Raw genomic sequence first — 27748 nt, 5'->3', positions numbered from 1 at the left:
TTATGTTGAACTTTTTAGTGGGTTAAATTTGTACTTAAAGATTTTTCTTATTCTCTATGTATAGCAAAATTTATGATGGCTACTAGGTTTATGCAATCACTTAGGGAAAATAATATGAGAAACAGCTAATATTTATTGAGGTATGCTATTATAGGTTCTGGTCTAAACCTTTTACCTGTTCTAATTCATTTAATCCTTAAAAAAAATCTCTGAGGTAGGAACTATTACTACCTCCAATTTACCAATGAGGACCCTGAAATAAAGCATCCTAATGGAGGCCACAGGGCTCATGAGCAGTGGAGCAAGGGTCCAAATGACAATGTCCTCACGCTTCTATTTAGTCATCATTTTTAATTTAAAAAACACCTTTTATTTAGCTACAGTGTATCAGGCATCGAGTTAAGTAGCAAGGATGCAACACAATGATGTAACCCCTACTGTCACACGGAACAGGGGAGCGGACAGGATGCCAGGCTGCCCGAGAGGCCAAGCCCCCCTGGGGTGATGGGAACAGGGATGCTTCACTGGGCACAGAGTTAATCCCTTCTCCATTGTAATTTCCGTATTAATGGTGGGGTCATTAAGCACCTTGGAGTGATTCAGCTTCTCCCTCTTCGTCCCCTAGAGTCTTCTACTGAACGCAGAGAAGAAAGGGGCTATTTCAGTAATAAGTTGCCTAAGCCTTGCTGTTTGGTTCTGTGGGTGGCCTTGAATCTGTAACTTTGCAGTGTGCCACTCTCGCTGCACTTCAGCCAGGTTTTTCTTGACATCTGAAGAGGCAGTGTCTCTAGAGAGTATATTTTTGTATTCCTCCATATGCTGCTTTTTGTCTCCTCACATATATTGCCAATAAAACTTGCGAGTTCCACCACAGGCCAGCTCTGCAACTTGCGTTTAGTGTTGGTCCGGGAAGAAATATATTATTATTATTTCCATTGGTTCATGTCTTTCCCTCTATTGTGGAAATGCGATTTTCTTGCATTTTCCCCTCAATATATTGATGCACTTTCTCTCATCTGATTTCACTCATCTTTTTTTTTTTTTTTTTGATGTAGACTGTTTTTAAAGTCTTCATTGAATTTGCTACAATAGTGCTTCTGTTTTATGTTTTGGTTTTTGGCCGTGAGGCATGTGGGATCTTAGCTCCCTGACCAGAAATCGAACCTGCACCCCCTGCACTGGAAGGCACAGTCTTAACCACTGGACCTCCAGGGAAGTCCCTTCACTTGTGTACCTTATATGTCTCACAGGTTTCTTTTATTGATGACGGTACTTGCTTCCGCCCTGTTTCAAAAATCTATTTAATAAAGTGTCCTGCTTCTGTATTTATCTCAAAGCTTTTCGACTGATTACTTTACCTGATTCTTTTCATCTTTCCAATGCTGTGGATTAACGTAATTTTTTTTTTTTCTTGTTTGGTTCTTTGCCACAGTCCTCTCCCTAATATCTGCTCCATTGACCTTGGTTTAATCAGACTATGACTGTTGCATGACACTGGAACCAGAGGAAGGACTGACATGCTTTGATGCTGAAGAAGTTTCTCTCTGTCTCAGGTGGTGTCATTTTGCAATCATATTTATTATGTCTATCGAGCATATTTATCTTATGTTTTCAGTGTCTAGAGAACATTACAAATGACATCAGCATTATAAGATAGCAAAAGGGTCCCATTCACAAAGGAGTGGGGTGGGGGAATGAGCACGAGTGATTTTTAAAAACACATTTTAAAATTATGATAAAATCCATCCTCAGCAATTTTTAAGTGTACATATAGTTCGGTGGTATTAAGTACCTTCCCACTGTCGGGCAACCATCATCCATCTCAAGAACTCTTTCCATCTTGCAAAACTAAACTCTGTACCCATGAAACAATAACTCTCTGCTCCCACTCTCCCTGGCACCTGACAACCAACTACCATTTTACTTCCTCTATGAGTTTGACTCCTCTAGGTCCCTTATGTTAGTGGAATCATAAAGTATTTGCCCTTTGGTGACTGACTTATTTCACACAGCATAATGTCCTCAAAGTTCACCCACAATGCAGCATGCAACAGAATTCCCTTCCTTTTTGAGGCTGAGTAATATCCACTGTGTGGATACACCACATTTTGTTTTTCCATTCATCTGTCCATGGACACTTAGGTTGCTTCTTCCCTTTGAGTCCTGTGACCAAGGCTGCCATGAACGTGGGTGTGCAAGTATCTCTTCAGAGTGTGTGCAATTTTAAAAGGCTTAAAGTCACAGAGAAACACAGATATAGGATGAGAACGGTGCACAAGTGCTTAAGTTTACCGTGGAGAGCACTTAGCGTCAGATGGGAGCTCTGCAGAAGAGGGAACTGTTGAGTGGCACTTTCAAGGTAGCAAGAGTTTGGAAGCAGTACTCAGGGAGGGCACTTGGCCTATTAGTATTGTGCACAGAATAATCATAAACGTTGAGAAATGAGTGACGCGGGGTGAAATGTGGGTGGGACAGTGTCTAGGCTAGAACATACAGTACTGGCCAGAATAAATGAGGAAAATGCTATGCAATTGATATAAAACATTAAACATCATGATTTTCATGTTTCTGCAAAGAAATCATGACAATGAGAAAGTGAGTTTCTTAGAACTGAAGAGCTATGCACTGGACTGTACGTCCCTTGAGGGCAGGCCTAGCCCACAACTGTGATCCAATGCCCAGCAAACAGTACTTGCACTGGCACCCAGGGGCACTCAGTAAACATCTGTCAAATACATGTATAAGTGATCTCCTCTAGGCACCTCATGCTCATACAACTGCAAAAGATGCTTGTTGCTGATGAAGATGGGCTAAAAGAGAATGCCGCTGTGGCTGGTTTTATCTGGAGGAATTAGGGCTGGCTGGCATAGCTCTAAGAAATAACAAAGGTATTGGATCTGAAACATATTAAAAAGGAAGAATCTGTGAGACAAAAATGCTAGAACTCATTGGCTAGGATTTTGTTTAGATCTATTCTCAATACCCAAATGTGTTAGTTTGTTCTAAGTTACTTTAACTTTCTATAACCAATGGGTATTTTAACAAGGTGTTAATTTCTTTCCCTCTGCCCCGAGTGTGTTCTCAATCACTACCTTTCTTTTGCAAGGCTTGCCTGTAGTCAATATTTTATTAAGATACTTGCCATCCTAAAGGATACAGAAGCAGAAACAGACTCAGACATAGAAAACAAACTTATGGTTACCAAAAGGGAAAGGGGTTGGGGAGGCATAAATTAGGAGTTTGGGATTAACAGATACAAACTACTCTGTATAAAATAGATAAGATAAAAAAACAAGGTCCTACTGTATAGCACAGGGAACTATATTCAATATCCTGTAATAACCATAATGGAAAAGAATATGAAAAAAGAATTTTATATATATATATATTTGAATCACTTTGCTGTATACCTGAAACTAACACAACATTGTAAATCACCTATACTTCAGTTAAAAAAAAAAGGAACACAAACATGATTCTAATTAATGGATATGCTTATTTTGTTATATTAGACTAGTCTATCTTTACTTCTTCCAGGGTGGAAAAAAAAAGAAACGATGCATTCACTAATTATCTTCTGTTTATACACAAACAGTAGAGGTTTTAGTTTTTTCCCCTAAGTGTGATTACGTGCCAGCAATAAACGGATGTGACTGGCACTGCACTAGAACTGAATGCTGGGATTTGATGGTTTTACGTGTTAAGCCAGGCAAGAAAATTTAGTCTACACTTCCATGTTGGAAACGCCCTGGCTGAAGGGACTGGGTCCACCTTGTGTATTCTCGGGTCCTAAATGGAACATGATAAATATGTTTGCTGACTATTTCTAGCACATATCATCCTCAACATGGTGTTACTGGTATTGAAATTATAAGGTTTTCCAATCCTAGACTCAGGATATAACACAAATGTTTTACAGACTCGAGGTTGCCAAGGGGGAGAGGGGTGGGGGAGGGATGGACTGGAAGTTTGGGATTAGCAGATGCAAACTAGGATATATGAAATGGATAAACAACAAGGCCCTACTGTATAGCACAGGGAACTATATTCAAGATCTTGTAATACACTATAATGGAAAAGAATATGAAGAGGAATATATACATGTATAACTGAATCACTTTGCTGTACAGAAGAAATTAATACAACATGGTAAATCAACTATACTTCAGTAAAATATATTTTAAAAAAACACTGCCAAACGTAAGGTAGACAGCTAGTGGGAAGCAGCCGCATGGCACAGGGAGATCAGCTCGGTGCTTTGTGACCGCCTGGAGGGGTGCGATAGGGAGGGTGGGAGGGAGGCAGACGCAAGAGGGAAGAGATATGGGAACATATGTATGTGTATAACTGATTCACTTTGTTATAAAGCAGAAACTAACACACGATTGTAAAGCAATTGTACTCCAATAAAGATGTAAAAAACCCCTAAAAAAACCAGATGTTTTAGACTATAAAGATTAAAGATAGTTAATAAATATGCCATGAGAAACTGCAGTGAAATGAGGCATCGCCAGCGTGGGCTGAAGGCACCAACCCTGGTCTGGCCTTCCGTGTCCGGGTAGCAGACAGCCACGCACGTGCCGAGGAGGCACCGGCCCAGGCGCACAGGGGCCCCTCCAGCTACTCTCAACATTTATTACTCGGGAGCTGTGTTCTTTAGGTGTTTGTGGAAGGTCAGCGTCTAATCTGGTTCCGCCCACAGCTGCACAGTTATAGTTTTCTTCACCGCATTTGCCCTCGTTTAGTATCATTTGACATTCTCTCTGCTTGGCAGTTTTCTCTTTAATTCCTTTTGGAAAACTATTTTTTCCCTAGTTTGTCATTTTACTTAAAAAATGTGTTCTGGAGTTGTCTGCTTTTTCTGTCTTTCCTATTTGAAACACCTCCCATAAACTGCTTACTTATGAGAAAAATAATTCATTTTATCAGCATCATAAAGTGAAACCTATTTTTTGAACGGTTTCTTAAAGATGACCTGGACTCATTAGTAAGTTATTTCATGGGGAATGTTCTGAGCAATCAATGATATTCTCTTGACGATACTGACTTGAGGTTGAGAGGGAAGGGAGCAGGGACAAAGGCATAATGGTCCACTTGTTGGAAACACAGAATGCACAGAAGTGAGCGAAAGCCAGGCTCTGCCTTGGGCATCACGTAAGTGGCCTTCCTGGAACGAGGCTAGGGGAATTTGTCACCATCTGCTTGTCAACTTTCTTGGGAGCATTAGCTATCATCCTGCTTAAAGGGATCAGGCATGACCACGTGGTACCTGGAGGCCTTTTCTGGCTCTATTATTCCATAAGGCTGTTGGTTTTTACATTCCTAGCTTGAATGTCATTATGTCACTGATTCTAAGCCTCAGTTTCTGGAGGGGTATCACCTTATCTGCCTCCTTCATCAAGTTTTCTTAAAAATTATTAAACATAATGTAGGACACAGTGCTTTGAAATTAGATTATGTACAATGACAATGATCCCACTTTGGCATAAATCTGTGATAAACTTTCCACCATTGGTTTGTAACATTTCACTCTCAAACTTCTGAGTACCTGACTAAACCAATCTTTCTGATATTAACTTCTCACCCTCCTCCTTATTATTATTGTTATTTTAATTATTATTTTTTTGAGACCAGAGTTCTAGTCTATTTCTTTGCCACTTTATAACTGTGGGGAAACTACAGCTGTTGGGTTTGGTTCTCCATGCATGTCCTTTTTTTCTTTTTCATTGATTTTTTTTTTTTTCACTGTTTCATTGCTACTCTGGGTACCTATGTTACTCAGGTAATGATGCAAACAGTGCAAATTTCCTAGGCTCCTCAAAGACACAACTGAATGAAAAACATTTCCACGTCTCATTTTTCAGCAATGGTGTTAGCGTTCAGAACACAAGTTTCACTCCTATTGATTATTTATACATATTTTTTTGCCTCGCACGTTTGGGTAAACGTGGGGATAGATAATAGGAATCTTTGTTTACTAAGGTTATATAATAATTAACTTAAGTATAACTATAAAGTTACCTTCCTGGATTGATATTGAAAAGGAAGATCTGGGTCTCAGTCTAAACTTTTTCTTCTGTGTTGGCAATTTTTCTAGTTGCAAAAGTTATTTGAAGAAGTACTCACTGCGTTTCTGGAGAATAACGATTCTTCAATGTACTCACATTTCATGCTGGGTAAATTATCATCACTGTACACCCACCTTTACATGTGTCGAAACAGATTCTGGTTAAACAAATGCACAGTCCCTGGAAAGTAGCCAAAAGCGTTTCTCCTGCAGTTCCCGGTACTCCTCTTAGTTAGCCTTGTGTTAGTTTTCTATCCTGTTTTACAAACACAAATACAAGTTATAAGACACTGTTCGGGAATCCCAGCATCAGAATTAAGTCATGTGTATTGTTAGTTGGTTATAAAAGAGCAATTATTATTATTATCATTTTTTTAACTTCTTTATTGGAGTAGAATTGCTTTACAGTGGTGTGTGTTAGTTTCTGCTTTAGAATCTTTGCTGGGACGAAGAGCAATTATTAATACTTAATTGTGTTGGTGACGGTGTCATAATTTTTGAACGGCATTATAATGTAGTGGGTTAGATTTCCATCCAGAAATACTTCCATTAATGTTTCTCCTCATTACTTTGCGAATGTTCAAAGTGCAGTTTTAGAAAACTGTACTCTGATTTTGGAATTTAAAGATTCTGTTCTTAGCCTTCAATAAAGCAGTTTCAAATCTGCCCCTTTTGCATTCCACAAGGAAGTGAGTCCTGGTGTGCATGTTGAGGGCACATCGACACGTGCCCTCGACATGTCTGGGAGACAGCACGCATAAGGCCTGGGGCCCATCCGCACCCCTCTGCCCTTCATCACTGACACTCCCTTGGCTCCTGGATCTTGGTTTCTATTTCCCGCCCAGCACCAGGTAGGGCGGAATGGAAGTGAGTGTCATCAGAACGTGCACCAGAATCTGGGAATATCTTGATAACTGATGTGAGTGGAGAGTCGCTTCAAGACCAGCAAGGACTCCAAGTAAAGGCATCAGAGGGCCTCCACTGCCCTGTTTCCTTGGAGACAGATCAGATCGCTCCACATACTAAAGTAGATTAACTGGGGTAGAGGATGGGACTGGCTGTTGCTCTTTAGATCAAGCAGAGATCAGTGTGTATGTGACTGATTACAGACCCTAACCACAGTGTCACTGAAAGAGGTGGCCGACTTTGTCCTACACGATGGACACACCTTAAAGTAAATAAGGCGGCTTGAATTTTAACAACAGCTGAACTACAGATGCTCTCCTCTGACTTGAGAGCGCCACCTAACCTATTACGTCAGAACATGCAGCTCTTTCTGCTGTTCACCTCCTTGGATGGTCTGCAGGCACATCAGAAGACAGAAATAAGCCCACAACAATCACCAGGGGTCGTGACGTTTCTAGTTTGCCTTCAGTTTAACGATGCAAGAGAATGTAAGGAGAGAAGAGAAGAAATCTCATTCAATGCCTCTGTTGTGTGAGTCCCTAATGAACAATATACACATCTAGCTGTGGCCATTTTAAAATGGCTATAGCTTTTTTTTTTTTTTTTTTTTGGCAGTACACGGGCCTCTCACTGTTGTGGCCTCTCCCGTTGCGGAACACAGGCTCCGGTCACGCAGGCTCAGCGGCCATGGCTCACGGGCCCAGCCGCTCCGCGGCATGTGAGATCTTCCCGGACCGGGGCACGAACCCGCGTCCCCTGCATCGGCAGGTGGATTCTCAACCATTGCGCCACCAGGGAAGCCCGGCTATAGCTTTAGTGTGAGATTGTTTAAAGAAATACAAAATTGCCCCTGAAATGTAAAGCAGAAAAAGCACAATTTTTGGCCACTTGTTTTGCTGTCTCTCTTGAAGATCTGTGAGGTATCTTCCTATTTACTGTGCTGTAGAACTACTGGTTCTTCTGGGCTTGGGGATTCAAAATGGATTATCTGAACACCCCGGAGGTCTTGCCCACCTGATGAACATGGGGTGCGGGCTCGCCCGTGTCCTGGATGCCCCATGAGCACAGGGGCAGGTAGCTGTCTCTGGGGAAGCCCCTGAGACTGTGTCTAGAAATGAACTGTGAAAAGGATGTGGACCAGGGTCAGAGGGGAGTAGGGGACCCCAGATCAGTCACACAGCCTCTTCATTTGTGAGAACCAGAGGATGACTGGCAGGGCAAAACAGCTCTTAGACACCTCTAGCCTGCTCTGCAGTTCAGGCTTTACTGTAAACAGCACATTAACAGGATGATGGTATTCTGATTTAGCAGCCTGACGTATGTCAGAGCTCATGGTAACAGGGCTTCAGTGAGAGTTTTTCCATACACGTTTCTTCAATGAACATTTCCACATAGAAATCCTTGCCACAGTCATCTTAATGACTTTAATCTTCACACTTATCTTTTCTACAGGCTTTTGTACGTGCATTTAACTTTCCAATTAACTTTCCCTGATCCTTTAAATGCGTATATATGCAGCTCAATGCCTTTAACTATCTTTCTCAACATGGCCAGAAAACAGTAGAAAATTGAGGTCAAATGCAGGCTGAGCTAGGAAGGGATTGTAGATCTGTTTGCTACTCTTCTCCCTCCGAAGGAACCACAGGTCCCAGGATGATAGCTGATCTCTAGAAATATTAGAAATGTAACTGTGGAAAGTGCTGACCCAAACCCTTCCTATGCGTATGATGAAGTAACTGACCACGTGCCTCTCAGAGGGGTCCTAAGATGCACACCTGCAACCGTGGGACCCGTGCCCACCAGCCTCCGTTATTCCAGGTGACACTGGTTAGAGGGCAGGGAGGGCAGATCTCCCAGAGGGGCACTGCTGCTCAGCTTGGCCACGGGCTCCGGTCAGGAAGGTGCGCTAAGTGGTGGGTGGCAGAGAGGATGACTGACATCCCTACAACATGAGGTGCTCTCAGGAGCACAGAGGACCCTGGCCATTGGGAGTCTGGCCATATGCATGATGCAGGACTGTGACTCTCAGTCAACCGACTACATGTGAGGCAGGACTCTAGGACAAGAGGGACACGTACATTTGATTTAATAACTGGAAACCAAGGGGTTGCCAGGGGGTGGGAGGAGCACAGGAAGGGCGAGAGTGAAGATCATTTACTATGATGTGTGCTGTAAGCTGACATGTGTATCCACGCTGCCCCCCGCCCCCATTCTTACATTGAAGCCCTAACCCCCAAAGTGACCATATTTGGAGACAGTACATTTAAAGAGGTAATTAAAGTTAGATAAGGTCATAAGGGTAGGCCCCTAACACAGAAGGGACACAAGGGATCTCTCTCTAGGCATGCGCAGAGGAAAGAGCAGTGAGGATAGAATGAGCAGGTAGCCACCTGCAAACCAGGAAGAGAGATCTCACCCGAGACCAACTCTGTTGGCATCTTGATTTTGAACTTGTCCTCCTGAGACGTGTGAGAGAATACATTGACTGTAGCCTAAGCCACCCAGTCTGTGGTGGCCATCAGAGTAGACAGAGACAGTGTGGCAGACACCGCAGGTACTATTAATTCATTTAATTCTCAAAACCTCTGTGTGAAGCAGGCTTTATTATCTCCGTTTTATGCATGCAGAAACAGGCTCAGAAAAAGAAAGCCGAGTCTCTAATGCTCCATGGCAAGTAAGTGTCTCTTGACATTTGAACAGGGAAGGGGCACGGTAACAGCGGAGCTCGTTTTTTGACTGAATTGCAGTTCCCTGAGTCCGGAGAGGAGGGATCTCTTTATGATTTAAAGATCTGAGCTGAGAAATTGGTGCAAGCTTGTGGAAGCCAGTGGGTGGAGTAGTGGGTTTGTCGGGGGTGAGGGTGGAGGTTGTGCATGTGAGTGCTTATGTGTTAGGGGGAGGCATCAGCTGGGAAGAGCTGGGGGAAAGTTTGAAAGACTCTAGGTGGTCCCAAGGACCCAGGGGGAGCTCTGGCCCATGACGATTTCAGTGGGGCTGTGTCCTATCTTGAAAATTTCGGCAGTTCTGGGGAGGGGACCATTAGAGAATATGACTCACAGCAAACTGACTGAGAAACCCCTGTTAGGAAGGGGAAGGTAAGGAGATAAAGGCGGTTGTGCAAAGACTCAGGGAAGGAGACCTTGAACGAAGAGCTAGCCTGCATTTAAGTAGGTCTTCAGGATTGAACAGGGAGCTTCCGGGATGGGCATTCCTGGCTCCCTAGAGAGGGTCACGAGTGCAGCAAACTCTCTATGTCCAAGTATTCTGCAAAGCTTTTGGCATACATCAGCTCATCTATCCTCACAAGTGCTTTTTGAAACCAGTACTAATATCCCTAAGTTTATAGATAAAGAAAGTGAGGCACAGAGAGGCTGGATGTAGTTTCTCAGGTCACATAGCCAATAAAGGGGCCAAGGTTTGAGCCCAGGTGGACTCACTCCCCTGTTCTTAACCACTAAATTCCACCTCCCGGTGACTTCCTGAAGAAATCCACCTTGCTCTATACTTCCTGGACCAGGGGAGGGGCAGGCAGGCACGGCCAGCAAAGTTCTGAGCCTGGTATCCAAAAGGCTGACATTGACTCCTTTTCTTCCTCCACCTGTGTCTCAGTTTGTCTTCCTTCAAACAGTGTCATTCACTATAGATCTTACTTATAGACTCTCCGTGGGATTAGTGAGGCAGTTCTTGGAAGTTATTAATAATTCTGCTCAGGAAAACAGGATTATGTGGATTAAAAAAAAAAAAAAGGAGCATTCCTGCTGGAGTAGTAAAGCAAGACTGTATTAGGAAAGACCATCTCTTTGAAGCAAGGCAAACACATTCCCTTAGCCTGAATCAGCTTCATGGGAATGGGTAGAAGCAGACATCAATCATACTGACGTGCGGCCTTTTCTGCCTTCTAGAAGCTTCTCTGCAGCCCTGTGGCTCTGCCAGCTATGAGAGCATCCAGATGGCATTAACTGGTGGGTGAATCCTCTGGATATACAACACTGGGAGGAGAGTCTGAGGGGAGAAAGTTGACTAGAAGCCTGGCTTTGTTTTTTTTGTTGTTGTCGGTTCTCTTTTCTTTTTTTTTTTAATAATTAATTTATTGGTTTATTTTCGGCTGCATTGGGTCTTCGTTGCTGCGCACGGGCTTTCCCTAGTTGCAGCGAGTGGGGACTACTCTTCGTTGTGGTGCGCAGGCTTCTCACTGCAGTGGCTTCTCTTGCTGCGGAGCACGGGCTCTAGGTGCATGGGCTTCGGTAGTTGTGGCACGGAGGCTCAGTAGTTGTGGCTCGTGGGCTCTAGAGCGCCAGGCTCAGTAGTTGGGGCGCATAGGCTTAGCTGCCCTGCAGCACGTGGGATCTTCCGGGACCAGGGCTCGAACCCATGTCCCCTGCACTGGCAGGCGGATTCTCAACCACTGCGCCACAGGGAAGCCCCTTTTTTGTTGTTTTTGTTTGTTTCTTTCTTTCTTTTGGCTTCCTAAATGACTCTTAGCCAAAAAGAAAAAAAAAAAGGCCAACCAGAATGAAATGTATTGATGTCTGATGAACTGTAATGACCTACTGTCCAATTTGTCATTGAGATAAAAGTGCCACATTGAGTTTGCTGAAGTGCTGTCACTACACATCATTCATCTGGAGAAGAGTCAATTAAGAGTGCAATTGAGAGATACATCAAATCCGGACCAAAGGTGTAGCAGGAGACCCAGGCAACGTGTGCCTCAAGATCAAATACAGGTTTCAAGATGAAAATGTCTCCCTCCTCCTCCTGAAGTCAATTTACCTCTGTTCAATGTTCAAATAGCGTTTTGTTTCACATTTGATTTAATTGCCTGTAGGCTGAGCCAGACCTACCTGGTGGCAAATATTCTGGCATTTTCTTTATACTTGGGTCTTTGAGCTCACTTCCTTCCACTTTTCAAATTACTTCTTCTGAAAGATTTAAGCTTTCAGAAAGACTGTATTATATTATTGGGCTTAATTACTGTAAGTTCTGAAATAAGTACCATTTCAATGAAGATATGGACTTATGCATAGTATATGGAATCAGATAACAAGGCAGGAGGGCTCTTAGAATGTTTTAGACAAACCTTTTCATTTTTCAAATAAAGAAACTTGCTTAAAAATGGAAGAAAAGGGACTTCCCTGCTGGTACAGAGGTTAAGAATCTGCCTGCCAATGCAGGGGACATGGGTTCAAGCCCTGGTCTGGGAAGATCCCACATGACGTGGAACAACTAAGCCCGTGCACCATAACTACTGAGCCAGCGCTCTAGAGCCCATGTGCCACAACTACTGAAGGCCCCACGCCTAGAGCCCGTGCTCTGCAACAAGAGAAGCCACCGCAGTGAGAAGCCTGCACACTGCAACTAAGAGTAGCCCCTGCTCGCCACAACTAGAGAAAGCCTGCGTGCAGCAACGAAGACCCAATGCAGCCAAAAATAAAAATTAATTAATTAATTAAAAAAAAAGAAATGGAAGAAAAAATTTCCACAAAACAAAGTGAAGAGTGTTGAAATGTAGTTCAAAGTCACATATTCCCTTGCCTGGGAGAGTCCTGAAAATGAGTGCGCTCTGATTTGCGATGACAGTACAGAGGAGGGTATACATAAATCAACACAGCTACTTTCAATTTTATTCATGAACCCTTTTCTGTGGCCTTCGATTGGCAAAATTGACTTTACCTCTGCCTTCTGATAACATGATGAGGTGCTAAAATGTATAAAAGGGATCGATGGGTGGTTTGCCAGAGGAAAGAGAAAGAAAAGCAAGTAAACAGTAACATGAAGGATCAGGAGGTTCAAAAAACTAAAAACAGAGTTGCCATATGATCCAGCAATCCCACTTCTGGGCATAGATCTGGACAAAATTGTAATTTGAAAAGATACATGAACCCCTGTGTTCACAGCAGCTCTATTTACAATAGCCAAGACATGAAAGCAACCTAAATGTTCGACAGATGAAGAGATAAAGAAGATGTGGTAGGGACTTCCGTGGTGGCACAGTGGTTAAGAATCCAACTGCCAATACTGGGGACACGGGTTCGAGCCCTGGTCTGGGAAGATCCCACATGCCACAGAGCAACTAAGCCCATGAGCCACAACTACTGAAGTCCCACGCCTAGAGTTTGTGATCCGCAACGGAAGAAGCCACCGCAATGAGAAGCCCGCACACCGCAACAAAGAGTAGCCCCCGCTCACTGCAACTAGAGAAAGCCCGCGTGCAGCAACAAAGACCCAATGAGGCCAAAAATAAATAAAATTAAAAAAAAAGAAGATGTGGTAAATACATACAATGGAATACTACTCAGCCATAAAAAAGAATGAAGTCATACTATTTGTAGCAACGTGGATGGACCTAGACATGATCATACTGAGTGAACTATCAATAAGTCAGAAAGAGAGAGACAAATACCATACGATATCACTTATATGTGGAATCTAAAATATGACAAATGAACTTATCTGTGAAACAGAAACAGACTCACAGACATAGAGAACAGACTTGTGGTTGCCAAGGGGGAGGATGGATTGGGAGGTTGGGATCAGCAGATACAAACTGTTATATATAGAATGGATAAACAACAAGATCCTACTGTATAGCACAGGGAACTACATTTAATATCCTGTGATAAACCATAATGGAAAAGAATATGAAAAAGCATACATATATACGTATAACTGAATCACTGTTTCTGTACAGCAGAAATGAACACAACATTGTAAATCAACTATACTTCAATAAAATAAAATAATAATAAAAAGAAAAGAATCAGGAGGAGCCCAAATCCTGTTCCTATCTCTGAGGCCGACTCAGTCACACTCAGAAACCACTTGCTGTGCTGAAACACAATGCCTCATTTACAGCACTTCTGCGTGCTGCCTTCTGTCGACCCTCTCTTTCCCGAGCTCAGCCACTCATCAGCGTGCCTCATCCCTGGGATGACAGACAAATCAACATTACAGGCAATTTCACTGACATCCATAATGCTGAAGGTTCCAGCAGGTACACGTGGTAGTTACCGCAGGTGAAAGGAAAACCGGTGCATTCCCCCGTGGGTGGGGTTGGGGGAGGGAAAGGAAGCTTTGTGTGCTTCTGAAATTCACATTATATTTGTCTCCATGTGACTCAAGACTATTTCTCCTATGAGCGACTAAGAGGAGAAGCAGCCAAAACTGTAAAGCAGGGAAGGCTGAGTTTGCCGAGAAATAACATCAGATAAACACTACGGTGCCTTGTTTAAATCCCATGCGCAAGATTTAGATAATCCATGTGCATTTTGTGACACTGAGAGGGAGAGAGAGAGAAAGAGAAAGGGAGAGAGAATGAAAGAATGAGAGAAAGAGAATCCAAAAGAGAAAGAGAGAAAAGAGTGAGAGAGCGAGAGAGAGAAAGAAACCACATACTGAGCTTCATTCTCACTTTGATATTTACCATTGGACTTCTAGACCATGAGCACCTAAAGTGATCATAATCTATAATATAATCTATAATCTATAATATAATCTATAATCTTCTAGACCATGAGCACCTAAAGTGATTATAATCTTTCATTTAAATTTGGATTTAAACAACGAAAAAAAAATCTCAGATTGGCCTTTTGAGATTATTTCATCCATTTTTCTTCTAAGGGAAGTTAATAACTTTCACAGGATTATTGTGAAGTTGGGTGTGAATAAAAGCAAAGAACTCTGTCACTAGGAAGGCCTTCCTACAACTCTATGTGTGAAAGTTGCCTTTACTTCACAGTAGAAAGAGGGCAGGTTTTAGAAGGAGATACATTGGTCTGTTACTCCACTACTTCCTAAAGAAGCTTCTGCAGAAAACTAGTTCCACGAAATTTTCTTTAAAAACATGAATTTAGCTTTCCCAGCACCATTTATTGCAGACTGTCTTTCCTCCATTGTACATTCTTGACTCCTCTGTCATGGATTAATTGACCATGGGTGTGTGGGTGTATCTCTGGGCTTTCCATCCTGTTCCATTGATCTGTATGTCTGTTTCTGTGCCAGTACCATACTGTCTTGATTACTGAGCTTTGCAGTATAGTCTGCAGCCAGGGAGCCTGATTCCTCCAGCTCCATTTTTTTCTTTCTCAAGACTGCTTTGGCTATTCGAGGTCTTTTGTGTTTCCATACAAGTTTAAAAATTATTACGCAGCCATAAAAAAGAATGAAATAATGCCATTTGCAGCAACATGGCTGTACCTGGAGATTATCATACTAAGTGAAATAAGCCAGATAGAGAAAGACAAATATCATATGATATCGCTTACATATGGAATCTAAAAAAAATGATACAAATGAACTTACAAAACTGAAACAGATCCACAGACATAGAAAACAAACATATGGTTACCAAAGAGGAAAGAGGGGTAGTGTATATATATATCCAAATCACTGTGCTGTACACCTGAAACACGACATTGTAAATCAACTACACTTCAATTAAAAAATGAATTTAGCAAAGGATGCCCACTATATTCTCCAGTTCAGAGAGTCACAATACATATCAGTATACTAACGGTCCTAAGTACAACCTACACTTAAAAAGGTGGGGTGGAAGGTGTGAGAAAAAAATCTAACTTAGACTAACCAGAATTTCAAACACTTGTTTGATCAAACAAACTTTTCTCCATGAACTAATTTTGGCAAATATTCAGTTTCTCAACTGCTTCAGCAAACAGCTTATCTCCTACTTCCCAGTCTTATTCCAAATGGAGGGGAAGGCACTGAGAAATCCCAACCAAATGAAGTAATCACAGCATAGCAGTTAAGTCCCCAAGGTCACATAGGTGGGAAATGCAAAAGGACTTGATGCATGTGAAATGTTTAACAACATATTCTATAGTTTCTGGGAAGCCCTACCATGTACATCTTATAAGTAAGCACATACATGTTTATGGGAATATTCTCCATTTGGTAGGGGAGATTCAAACAAGTGGTTAAGGGAATTCCCCCAAGTTTCACCATCAGTTCTGGGAATGCCTCAATGAGACCCAGGCTCTGTTGCTCAGCAGTCACCAACACCACCGGATAGGACCTCCCATCTCACTGCTGGAGAGTCATCATAATGGCGGGACCAGATCATTTTTCCTCTAAGAGAAGTGATGTTTTCTACCAGATACTAGATTATAGCAAAAGACTCCAAGGGGACAAAAATCCTTCCCAGGATGGTGGCAATCAGCCAGTTCATGCATGATTGAAATGAAACCAAGCTTTGCTTCTGGTGTTGATCCCAGGATCTCTGCTGCTGAGTTGGTAGCCATGGTTTCAGGTTCACACAAGAATCCTAGATGTACTCTCTACACGACTGATATCCAAAGGTCTAAGAAATGGACTGAAAAAAGAGTAAATAGATACAACTACAAAGAGACTAGTATTATTATAAAACTTGTCCATAAATTTTCTTAGTATAAATCATGAATTTTAAAATAGTATTTAAAATAAGTAGGCTTAAAGGGCTTACATGGGGAACCCACTATAATTTCTATCCCCACTGTATCTTATATGTCTCGCTTTCCTATAACTGTAATTTGTGTTGCTAGTTTTGCAGGGTAGAGACAATATTTTTTATTTTTTGGATTCCACCTGACACATGTCAGGCTCTTGATATATTTTATCAAATGAGTGAATGAATGTATAAATGAAGGTGGCTTAAAAAGTAATTTAGGGGCTTCCCTGGTGGCGCAGTGGTTGAGAGTCCGCCTGCCGATGCAGGGGACATGGGTTTGTGCCCCGGTCTGGGAAGATCCCACATGCCACAGAGCGGCTGGGCCCGTGAGCCATGGCCGCTGAGCCTGCGCGTCTGGAGCCTGTGCTCTGCAGCGGGAGGGGCCGCAGCGGTGAGAGGCCCGAGAGGCCCGCGTACCGCAAAAAAAAAAAAAAAAAAAAAAAGTCATTTAATCCACATTCTGTGCCTTGTACTTCATTTCATGCTGCTCACTTGCAAAATTTATCCGTTGGTCACTGAATAGCTTTACCTTCTATTCATTTTGGTTGCCTCCCCACCTGTGATACTTTTTGATGCTATAAATTCTGTTTCCTTTATCATGTTTTTAAATTGGGTTTAAAACATCCTTAAACTGTGATTAAAATAACACGGAACAGTTCCTTCTCCCTCTTGAAATTTCTCCTGAAGGACTCTGACATTAAATGCCTGATGACCACGGAAAAGAAGCAAAGCATGAATCAACATGCAGATCTCATTCTCTCGACTCCTTTCCTAACTTCTAAAGGTTAGGAAGCCAACGGAACTAACACATGCCTTATAGACTTTGGTTTATGTATCCTCGTTCTATTGCGGTAAACTGTGCTAGTGAACTCAAGGTATCAAGAATGTCAGATTGTGTCAAAAGAATCTGAGAATAGCTTTCTTTGGCTGAAGCAAAGGAGGTGACAGGAGATCAGGGGAAAAGCTGTGGTTAGGGGAGGGCCAAGCTGCAGCAACCAGAGTGAGGAGGCTGAGGCTAACGTGAAGGGCTTTAGGAAACAGCCAGAAGCTCTCAGTGCCGGGGTGACCAGATCAAAGTGGCTGGCAAAGAAGATAATTTTCACATGGTCTTGGAGGGCCTGAGTGCAAGACAACAGGTCCTGTGGTCCGCGTGCTATCATGTGCCAGATGAGCGCCACATCATAATTGCTAAAATAAATCTAATCACAGACTACCTGGGAAACACAAAAGGCAGAGCCTCACTGTAGCATCGGTCTGCTCACACAGTTCACAGACAGAGCATTCTCAGTGATGCCCTGAAATGTTATCCAGACTTGGCAATCAGGATGGCTTTTACCAACAAAGTCAAATCATGGGCAAGTGCAAATCCATAAACTGTGTCTTGCTTTAAAAGAGAGGAGACGTTTTAAAAATTCACACATACGTATTGAGTATGCTTATGCCCGAATATGTAAGGTGGCAAGGTTGCTCTGTGCTCTTAGAAGCAAAACTTAGGATGCTTCTAAGGATATCTTGGAAACCATGGCTCAGTTAGAACCACACACAGGTACAGGTATAGGTACTCAGCAGTGAATTTACACTTACAGATGGCCATTTTCAGAAATGCTACCAGGGCAATATTACAACGTATGAAAGGTGAAATGAGGACAACTATTTTCCTTAGCCTCAAAGGGCTGATAAGCAGGTGGCAGTGTTTAATCACAACTTGGTAGTCCAGCCCCATTTGTTAGCTCTTACTAGCAAATGATCAACGTGTCTTTGGACTTGGCCAAGGACACACTACTGATAATTGCAAGTACTCTGAAATTTAACATTTATCACTTGGCCCTCTATGATAGGCTACTGGAAACAAAACTTCCAATCAAGGCTTCCCTGGTGGCGCAGTGGTTGAGAGTCCGCCTGCCGATGCAGGGGACACGGGTTCGTGACCCGGTCCGCGAAGATCCCACATGCCGCGGAGCGGCTGGGCCCGTGAGCCATGGCTGCTGAGTCTGCGCGTCCGGAGCCTGTGCTCCGCAACGGGAGAGGCCACAACAGTGAGAGGCCCGTGTACCGCAAAAAAACCCCCAAAACCAACCAAACAAAAAACTTCCAATCAATTCCAGGAAAGTAACATTTGAAATACGTGGCACAGGTTTAAATTCTGGGATCCTAAGCACATAATCTGGAAATCCTCCCCCTTCCCAGTCCTTCAGGTGCATTCCCCTTGAAGATCTTGGGATGTGTTCCCCTGGCAGGGCGTTTTTTTGATCTCACAGGAGGAAGTCGACATTTCCCAGGGCTAGCCTAGCTTTCCTCTGGAATACCAGCAGTGCGGTCCCCAGGGCCATGGGGAAGTGGGCTGTGACTTGGCCCCCAAGTGTCTGTGGGCTCTTCATCAGAGCTTCAGCAGGACAGCCAAGTGGGCCTTCAAGTTCTCCGGCATCCCTTTCATAGCCTGGGAATGCAAAGCTGCACAGATCCCTTTTTGGTGAGGATTACCTCACAGCTGGCATTTCAGCCCAGCCCCAGGGATTGCAAAAGGATACTTGGAAGAACAGTCATTACATTCTGACAGCGGAAGCACACAGATCATCTCGGGTCCCCTAAGCTTGGCCCAGGCTGATAAACACAACGCTAACGGTGGCCACATTCCACACGTGGGCCTCCTGAGAATACACTGCATCTCAAGGCAGAGGAGGAACCTTTGCGAGTCCCGAGATTGAAAACTGCAACGGCCACAAATACCCGCTCCTCCTTGGTTGAGCAGATGCTGCCTTGGCCTTTCCTGAGTCTGTCTACCACCTAGGTGGAGAAGTGCGTGGCTTCCTTATCTTCTCATGTGGCAAATCAGCTCAGCTGAAAGGGCAAAAGGAGGCTTTGCTGAAGCAAAAAGGAAAAACAACAAGTGGGCCCAAGATGTACTCCTGGGAAGGGACAGTGCTGCGGGAGGGACGGGACAAAGAGGCGGGGTTCACGCTGGCTTCCGAGCTGAAATCTTTTGGGTTCAAATGCTGATCTTTCTAAGCCATGTGGAGAAAAAAAATAGACTTTAGAGTCACAGACCCCTGGTTCTGACTTCCTTATTTCCTCCTTTTGTAAAGATTAACGTGCAATGCTTCACTAGTAGCTTGTCAAGATACTACCGATAGGAAAAGACAGTATTATAAATAAGCCTTTTCAATGACTGCCTGTCCACTGCATCAACACGAGCAGTCATCTGTGTTGGGTTTTATAGCAGAGCTGATTAATTCTTTTTAGTCTGTTTCTAGGGAATGCAAATACTTTAGGCAATTGTCTGAAAGGCTTATACAGAGTCTATGTACAGTTAAAGGTTATGAAGAAAATCAGTGGTTCGCCCTGATTCTTTCTTCATGATCCATTTTGAGTTTTAGGAAACAGAAGGGGTGACAGTCTTGTCACACCTGATTAATCAGCCCTATGGACACAGCAAAGATGATCACCAGGCCCTTTCCAGGTAACAAGTAACAGACTTCTTTATTCCTCCAGATCTGATATATCATTAGACCTAGAAAAGATCACCTGTATAAGAGTGAAAACAGTTCACATAGCATGTAATAAAGGCAGCATGAGGTTGTCTCCTTACCCATAGCACGATTCTAGGGCAAACTCTATTTGCCTCCCTTGTTTTGAATGCCCAACGTGAATTCCCACCTTCTCTGGTGCAGATTAATCCTGCCCATAGAATAAGCTAGCATTCTATTGAGTGATCAGGGCTGTAATGATTTACCTTGTCTGAAGGTCACAAAAAGGGAGAGACACAAAATAGACTTGCAATTCCTTTTTGCTCATCTGATTTCAGCTGTGACTCGTCATGACGTGTGCATACATTCTGTAAGGCTGTCTTTATCGAACTCCCATGCGGTAAATACTTCAGAGGAACTTGGTTGCAACTGGACTTTGGGGCTATTCAGAGCTGGGTCAAAATAACCAGTGTCTTGAGAAAGACAAATATCATATGATCCCACTTATATGTGGAATCTAAAAAAATGGTACAAGTGAACTTATCTACAAAAAAGAAATAGAGCTACAGATGTAGAAAACAAACTTATGGCTACCAGGGGGTAATGCGGGGGGGGATACATTGGGAGATTGGGATTGACATATACACATTACTATATATAAAATAGATAACTAATAAGGACCTACTGTAGAGCACAGGGAACTCTACTCAATACTGTGTAATGGCCTATATGAGAAAAGAATCTAAAAAAGAGTGGACATACGTATATGTATAAGTGATTCACTTTGCTGTACACCTGAAACGCACATAATACCGTAAATCAACTATACTCCAATAAAAATTAAAAGCAAAACAAACCCCCCCCCCCAAACTACAAACTAACCAGTGTCTCAAAATGACATTTACTAACAAAGAATTCAAATACATTTTGGAATAGTTCTCTTTAAAAAATCTGCATTTTAAAATAAATGTAATGCATAGTCATTGTGGAACGGCTTGAAAAGAGAGCAAAGAAAAGAATAAATGAGATCATAATCTCTCATGATGCAGCCATCCAGCAGTGACTACTTTTAATTATCCTGGTGTATTTCAGCATTTAGGGATATGTGTGTATAAAGCAAAAAACTTGATTATGTGCATTTCCAATGTCTTACAGCAAATTTGCCTCGGTTACATGTACTAAAAAGAATAAATTAGAGTTTTTATTTGCTGAAGCTGATGAGTTAAAATACAACAGGGCACGTCAAGATCAAAGAGGAAGTGAGGAAAGCCAGAAAACATTTCACTTAAATATCTGAATGCCATGCATGATTACTAAGCCAAAGAAAAACTATTTATCTGGCCTGAAGAATGTTATTTAAATCCCAGGCTCATTCATGCTAAACAGAGGCAACATTTTCCATTCACTTCTCCAAGGCTTTTCTTCTCCTGGAAGAGACTCCCTTTTCTCCCCCTCTAGCATTCCTATTTATGAGCTTAATGCCCACAATTGAGAAGGATAAGTTTAGAAGGTATTCACTGCCAAAATGATGATATTTAAATGGTAGGACAATTTTAAACAAGGTGATTTTTTTTTTACGTTGTGCCAACCTATAAACATTATTCTTGCCATAAAACTCTAAACTAAAAACCACTAATAAAAAGGCCAGAAGAATAATTATTTACAATGAGGTATTAGGGAGTTGGAGCAACTTTTCTTTCTCTAAAGAACAAAAAGGAACTACATTTTTAAAGATTAACAAGGTCACATGATCTTCTACCGAAGTAAGACTTTTGCTTCTTTTCTTATATTTTCATCGTGTTAGCAACTAAAACCTGCAGATGGAGTGTTAGTCAAATCCCGAGACTTTGTTAGACACGGTCATCTAATACTAACCTCAAATAAAGAAACTGCATTAATGGGAATTTTCATTATCATCACCATCAAAAGTCACAATGCAGCCACAGCCATTTGGAATATTCTTTGACCAGGGAGCAGCCTACGGAGAGATGACAGAATACATGCTTCTTTATGGTTCTTCCTGGAACTATTATCTTTCTATCTTGAAAGATAACGGAAGTACATCTAATATTTCTAGATGCCTTGTATACCTAGCTTTTCTTTCAGCGATTAACTTTCCTTGCCAAAATTGCCTAGTCTGCTTACAGATATAGAGAACAAACTAGTGGTTGGTTACCAGTGGGGAGAGAGGCAAGATAGGAGTAGGGGATTAAAGAGGTACAAACTACTGTGTATAAAATAAACAGGCTACAAGGATATATTATATAACACAGGGAATCTCGCCAATATTTTATAATAACTTTAAATAGAGCATAAGCTATAAAAATACTGAATCATTATGTTGTACATCAGAAACTAACATAAAATTGTAAATCAACTATCCTTCAAGTTAAAACCAACCAACCAACCAACCAAAAGAACCCCTGCCTATTCTGAACCATGAAAAGAAAGTTAAAATTTGTCTGTTTTTTTTAGAAGGGGAAACAGCATGCAGGTATGTATTTGTTTTCTATGATATATGTGAACACAGTAATGACCCATTTCTCAGACGAAGCCTGGCCCTATGGCGTGTGGGCACACTCAAGGTCACGTGACCTGCAACACTACATGCCCTTACTCTGTAGGCCTGATGCACCTGGCCCACTAATTCACTTACTGCTGTCAGCTTAATTCCTGCAGTCAATCCTATTTTCTTGCTAAGCATATGCCCACTTACTCCTGATGAACTCAACAATTATAATCTCTGGAGGCCCACAGATGTGTATGTGGGGTGTAACTCCAACCCATACTGCAGGGTCCTGCTTAACACCTGTGCACAAGTGTTGTGTTTCTTTTTTTAAGTGGATGAGGCCAAGGCCATTTTAAGCAAGCAGTCAGGACACTGGAAGAGCAGAAGTTCTGAGATCTGAGATATTCTTTCGGGCCTCTTATTCATTAGATGGCTGCTCGAAGCTGGGCAAAAGCTGCTACTGAATTGGAGGCTGGCAGCCGAGGGCTCATTCCATCCCAGAACCTCTCCCAGGAACCTGCTGACAGGAGCAGGGTAGGGGCTTTATGTGGAGATGTGTCAAAGGTGTCTGGGCAGGCTGGGTTCCTTGATATCTTGGCCCAAGGAATCAAAAGCTTTCAAAATACAAAACTCACTCAGGAGAGAGCCTGTTTTTTAAAAAAATGTAGTACTGAAATACCATTTATTAAGACGCTGGAAAAAAACATTGGACTCCCGCTGCGGAGCACAGGCTCCGAACGCACAGGCTCAGCGGCCATGGCTCACGGGCCCAGCCGCTCCGCGGCATGTGGGATCTTCCCGGACCGGGGCACGAACCCGTGTCCCCTGCATCGGCAGGCGGACTCTCAATCACTGCGCCACCAGGGAAGCCCCTTATGAATTTCTTAAGCTAAATATTCAATATATAATTATTGATAGGTTTGCAGGAAAAGGAATTTATCTGCATCAATGAGTACAGGTCAATGAATACCCTGAGCGAAGGGGTGTAAATATCTGTCCAAATTCACCTGAGGCCTATGAGTTACAGCTCATCATTAAGCAAGCTATGGTGGTTTTTTTTGTACACCAGGAGTCAGATAAACTGCGCTGGACCAGCAGCTCTGCCAACTAATCACTGTTATGAACCTCATTGATTCTCGTCAATTAAAAGGGCTTCTCTGGTGGCGCAGTGGTTGAGAATCTACCTGCCAATGCAGGGGACACGGGTTCGAGCCCTGCTCTGGGAAGATCCCACATGCCGCGGAGCAACTAGGTCCGTGAGCCACGATTACTGAGCCTGCGCGTCTGGAGCCTGTGCTCTGCAACAAGAGAGGCCGCGATAGTCAGAGGCCCGCACACTGCGATGAAGAGTGGCCCCCGCTTGCCGCAACTAGAGAAAGCCCTCGCACAGAAACGAAGACCCAACACTGCCATAAATAAATAAATAAATAAAATTTTAAAAAAAGGGCATGATACCACCCTCTCATTTGCAGGGATTAATTGAGATGCCAAATGAGAAGTGTGTAGCCCAGTGTGTCCTGAAACACAGCAGCTTCAACATGCAATAATTACTACTCTCATCATTATGACTTACTTTAGGTCTAGAAGGGAAATAATGCAAGAGGGAAGGAAATGAGCAGAGGATGACTTTAGGATACTGGAGGAATAGGAGATGGAAATGACTTAATCATCTATGGGAAGAATGAGAAGAAATGAAAGAGTAGAAATATTAGTACAAGGATATGATAAAGCAGAAGAAAAGAGTTTGCACAAGTCACAGCCAGAGAGAAATCAAGAGGAAAACATATGAGAGCAAAGTGACACAGCAAAAAAAAAGCATCAGTGTGCGCAGCTAGGGAAGAAGATTTTGAAGAATGATAGAGCTCTATCTTCTGCTGCCTCCTCGGCCCCAGCTAGGAGGAAAGGACTGCAGTTCACTCAAGCTGAGTCATAGGATTTGGGGATGAACTTGCACATGCCCTGTGGACCACATGATGTACAGGAAAGATGCCGTGGAAGTCAGGGTCACCATCAGCCTGTTTCCCTTAGAAACCTGACTGCAAAACAAACTCCCTTCAAAACAAAAGGCAGTTCTGATCGAAATGAGGATAAGACTTCCAACAGTACAAAGTGGTGGGGTAGCCCTTCTACCTGTGCCAAGTAGGAACAATACAACTCAAAGGCCCCTAACTTTGAGAATTTCCCAGGAGAGCATGTCAAACAGCAAATGCACAGGGCTTTACCACAGGAAGAATAACTTCCCCATTGTAGTCCATTATGAATAAAGAAATGCAATGGATACCACGTAAGGATGCAATGGGATGGGATGGATCAAGTGAAAGAAAGTCAATTTCCCCTCATGGTTATGACATCTCGTTTTTCACTCCCGAGTTTTATTAAGCTTCTGCTTCATAATATGGTTCCTCTTTCTTGTGCCATTGTCCTTGGAAATATCTCAAAAGACAGTCGATTTTGTAAAAGCACCTTCCATGGATTTTCTCAGTAAAATCATAAAGCTGTCATCACCCAGGAGAGATAAATGTTCCCCGAGAAGGGGAAGGCTGCCTCTCTCCCATTAGCATAATGTCTACTGCTCTTGGAGACTATAAATCCTCTGATCATCATAGTTTAAAAAGTAAATTGGTTTGGTTGGCAAATCTGGCAAGTCTGACAATGGCAAGATACCAGTCTGTCTGCTGCTGTACCCAGGGCTACCACAGCAGAGTTAAATTCAGACAAATGCCATTGTGACTTAAGGCACTTACTGGGAGCTCCAATAGACAGTTCTGAAAGGGAGAGCTGGTGCCCTGCTTTTCTGCGTCACTTGATGAGAGGTCCGCTCTGCTTGGCAACGTGGTACATACCCTTAGCTGGCCCGCATCATTTAACTTGTTAACTATGATTACCTACCATATGCCTTTCAGATTTTATCTTAGCGGCTAAGACTAGAAAATTCATACTAAGAAAAAAAAGTTGATCTTTAAGAATTTAATCCATAATTAAATTTGACAGTGAAATGATCAGTGAGGATGGGTAGAGAAACCGGTCACCTCTTGAAATTCAAAGCTCTTTGAATCGGCTCCAGCTGATGAAAAAGGAAAACATTTCCCAGGATTCCTGCCTAATGTGGTGATACACCATGCTCTCTGGGAAATGTACTGTATGGCAGGAAAGGAATAAAGATGCAGATGTAGAGAATGGACCTGAGGACACGGGGAGGGGGAAGGGTAACCTGGGACGAAGTGAGAGAGTGGCACTGACATATATACACTACCAAACATAAAATAGGTAGCTAGTGGGAAGCATCCGCATAGCACAGGGAGATCAGCTCGGTGCTTTGTGTCCACCTAGAGGTTTTTTTTTTTTTTTTTTTTTTTGCGGTACGCGGGCCTCTCATTGTTGTGGCGTCTCCCGTTGCGGAGCACAGGCTCCGGACGCGCAGGCTCAGCGGCCATGGCTCACCAGCCCAGCCGCTCCGCGGCATGTGGGATCTTCCCGGACCGGGGCATGAACCCGTGTCCCCTGCATCAGCAGGTGGACTCTCAACCACTGCGCCACCAGGGAAGCCCATGTCCTTTGTTTTTTAAGTACGTTATTCTTTCTGTGTTCCCCACTATAGCCAAGTGAATAAGTGATAAGCAAATATGTACCAAAGTTCACCTGCAGGATATGCTTTAAGGACAGTGTTGTCTGAATTTGCTGCCATGTGTTAGGCTTTGTGTTGTAATAACAGACTATATCAAAATGGCCCGGCACAAAGGATAGTTACCCAACCCCAAACTTCCAACAAGGTAAGACCTTGTGTCCCCGTGCATTAGGAAAAAATACAGCTTTCCCCCCTGCTCCGCTCTGAAGGAAGACTCTAAAAATATCTCCAGGGGCTTCCCTGGTGGTCCAGTGGTTAAGACTTTGCCTTCCAATGCAGGGGGTTGTGGGTTCGATTCCTGGTTGGGGAGCTAAGATCTCACATGCCTCGGGACCAAAAAACCAAAACATAAAACAGAAGCAATAAAGACTTTAAAAATGGTCCACACCAAAAAAAACCTTAAAAAAAATGTCTTCACACTGTGATGTGAGGAACTTAATGTATCATTTTTCTCAGGGATATTTGTATTGTAAAGACAATGGGAAGAGTATGGCCAGATTTAGCAGGAATCATAGTGTGCATATGGTGGATTTTAGGCTTCGTTAGAAGAGATATTTTCCTGTGGAGCAGCTTCCCTGCGCCTCTCAATCAAACATCAAATTAAGATTTAGAGCTGACTACACATGCCATTTACATGTAGAGTGAGTCCTGGGTCCTTCAGCTTCTTACTCTCACAAAGGCTAGGCACTGCCGCTGATAAAGAGAGGGCACCGCTAAGCCACTGGATGGGGTCTTTAGCATGTAATTCACAGGCGGAGAAGTGTTTTGAACTGCCTTGCCGTGTGGCGTTTCAGCTCCTGTTGTATTTCTTGCTTAACGAGCTGTGTTAAATTTTTACATATTCTCAGCCGTCAGTATGAAATAAATTTAAAAATGATGATATCGTGTGGTTCAGAATCATATTTTTTCTTTAGCACATGTTTAATGTTTATTAGTTTAAGGGGAGAGATACAAAACCTCAGGGTTTCTACTTACCCTGGACCTACAGATGATCTCGGCAATGTCAGACTGTATAATTTCAAAGCGTCTTGGCTTTATCCAAACCCAAACCTCTACAAAAATCTCACTTCATAGAAATGACCCACTGTTTCTCATGTTTGGAAATGTCAGGGATTCATTAGAGGGAAGAGGAAAAATTTGGTCTATTTTTATAGGACGGAGAGCCATAATGAACAAGAAAAACAGACCTGCCACTGGGGCTAAAGTTCCTGCTTCACCCGCCCTTGGTCACCAGGGAGATCTGGGGGCAGCAGGCACGTTTAGCCTCATCCCATGATGAGCTCAGTGCATATTTGCTATCACAAACGTGGAAGGTGTAGTGTCACAAGCATGGAAAAATCCAGAAGATGTCTGGATAGCTTCCAGAATGCTGAGTTGAAATGCAGAGAAGCGGAGCAGTCACTCTTTACAGCACTCCGGGTACTACTCTTTATTTATTTTTTTTTTGCGGTATGCGGGCCTCTCACTGCTGTGGCCTTTCCCATTGTGGAGCACAGGCTCCGGATGCGCAGGCTCAGCGGCCATGGCTCACGGGCCCAGCCGCTCCGCGGCATGTGGGATCTTCCCGGACCAGGGCACGAACCCGTGTCCCCTGCATCGGCAGGTGGACTCTCAACCACTGCGCCACCAGGGAAGCTCTGAGTACTATTCTTTTTAATCCCATTTGTGTAACGAATGAAACCCATTAACTGTCACCTAGTAATGCAATTTACAAAAGCTCATTATAGACACTCTTTTC

General features: G+C 42.9%; 1 protein-coding gene across 2 annotated transcripts in view; it reads right to left on the bottom strand.

Annotated features, from left to right (window-relative positions):
- Positions 1 to 27748, bottom strand: part of CHRM3 (cholinergic receptor muscarinic 3) — a gene marked incomplete at its 3' end in the record, with an annotated part of 242479 nt that overhangs the window by 91694 nt on the left and 123037 nt on the right. The window contains exon 1 of one of the 2 annotated variants that reach the window (XM_082673419.1): positions 6203 to 6319. The exons of the other annotated variant lie outside the window; for it this stretch is intronic. Of the gene's footprint in view, positions 1 to 6202; positions 6320 to 27748 lie in introns of those variants that run through there. 2 annotated transcript variants of the gene reach the window in all.

This window comes from Grampus griseus, assembly GCF_964374135.1.
Source record: "Grampus griseus genome assembly, chromosome: 16".
NCBI classification, from domain to species: Eukaryota; Metazoa; Chordata; class Mammalia; order Artiodactyla; family Delphinidae; genus Grampus; species Grampus griseus.
Note: the sequence above shows the minus strand (reverse complement) of the source record. Positions and strands in the feature narration are given on the sequence as shown.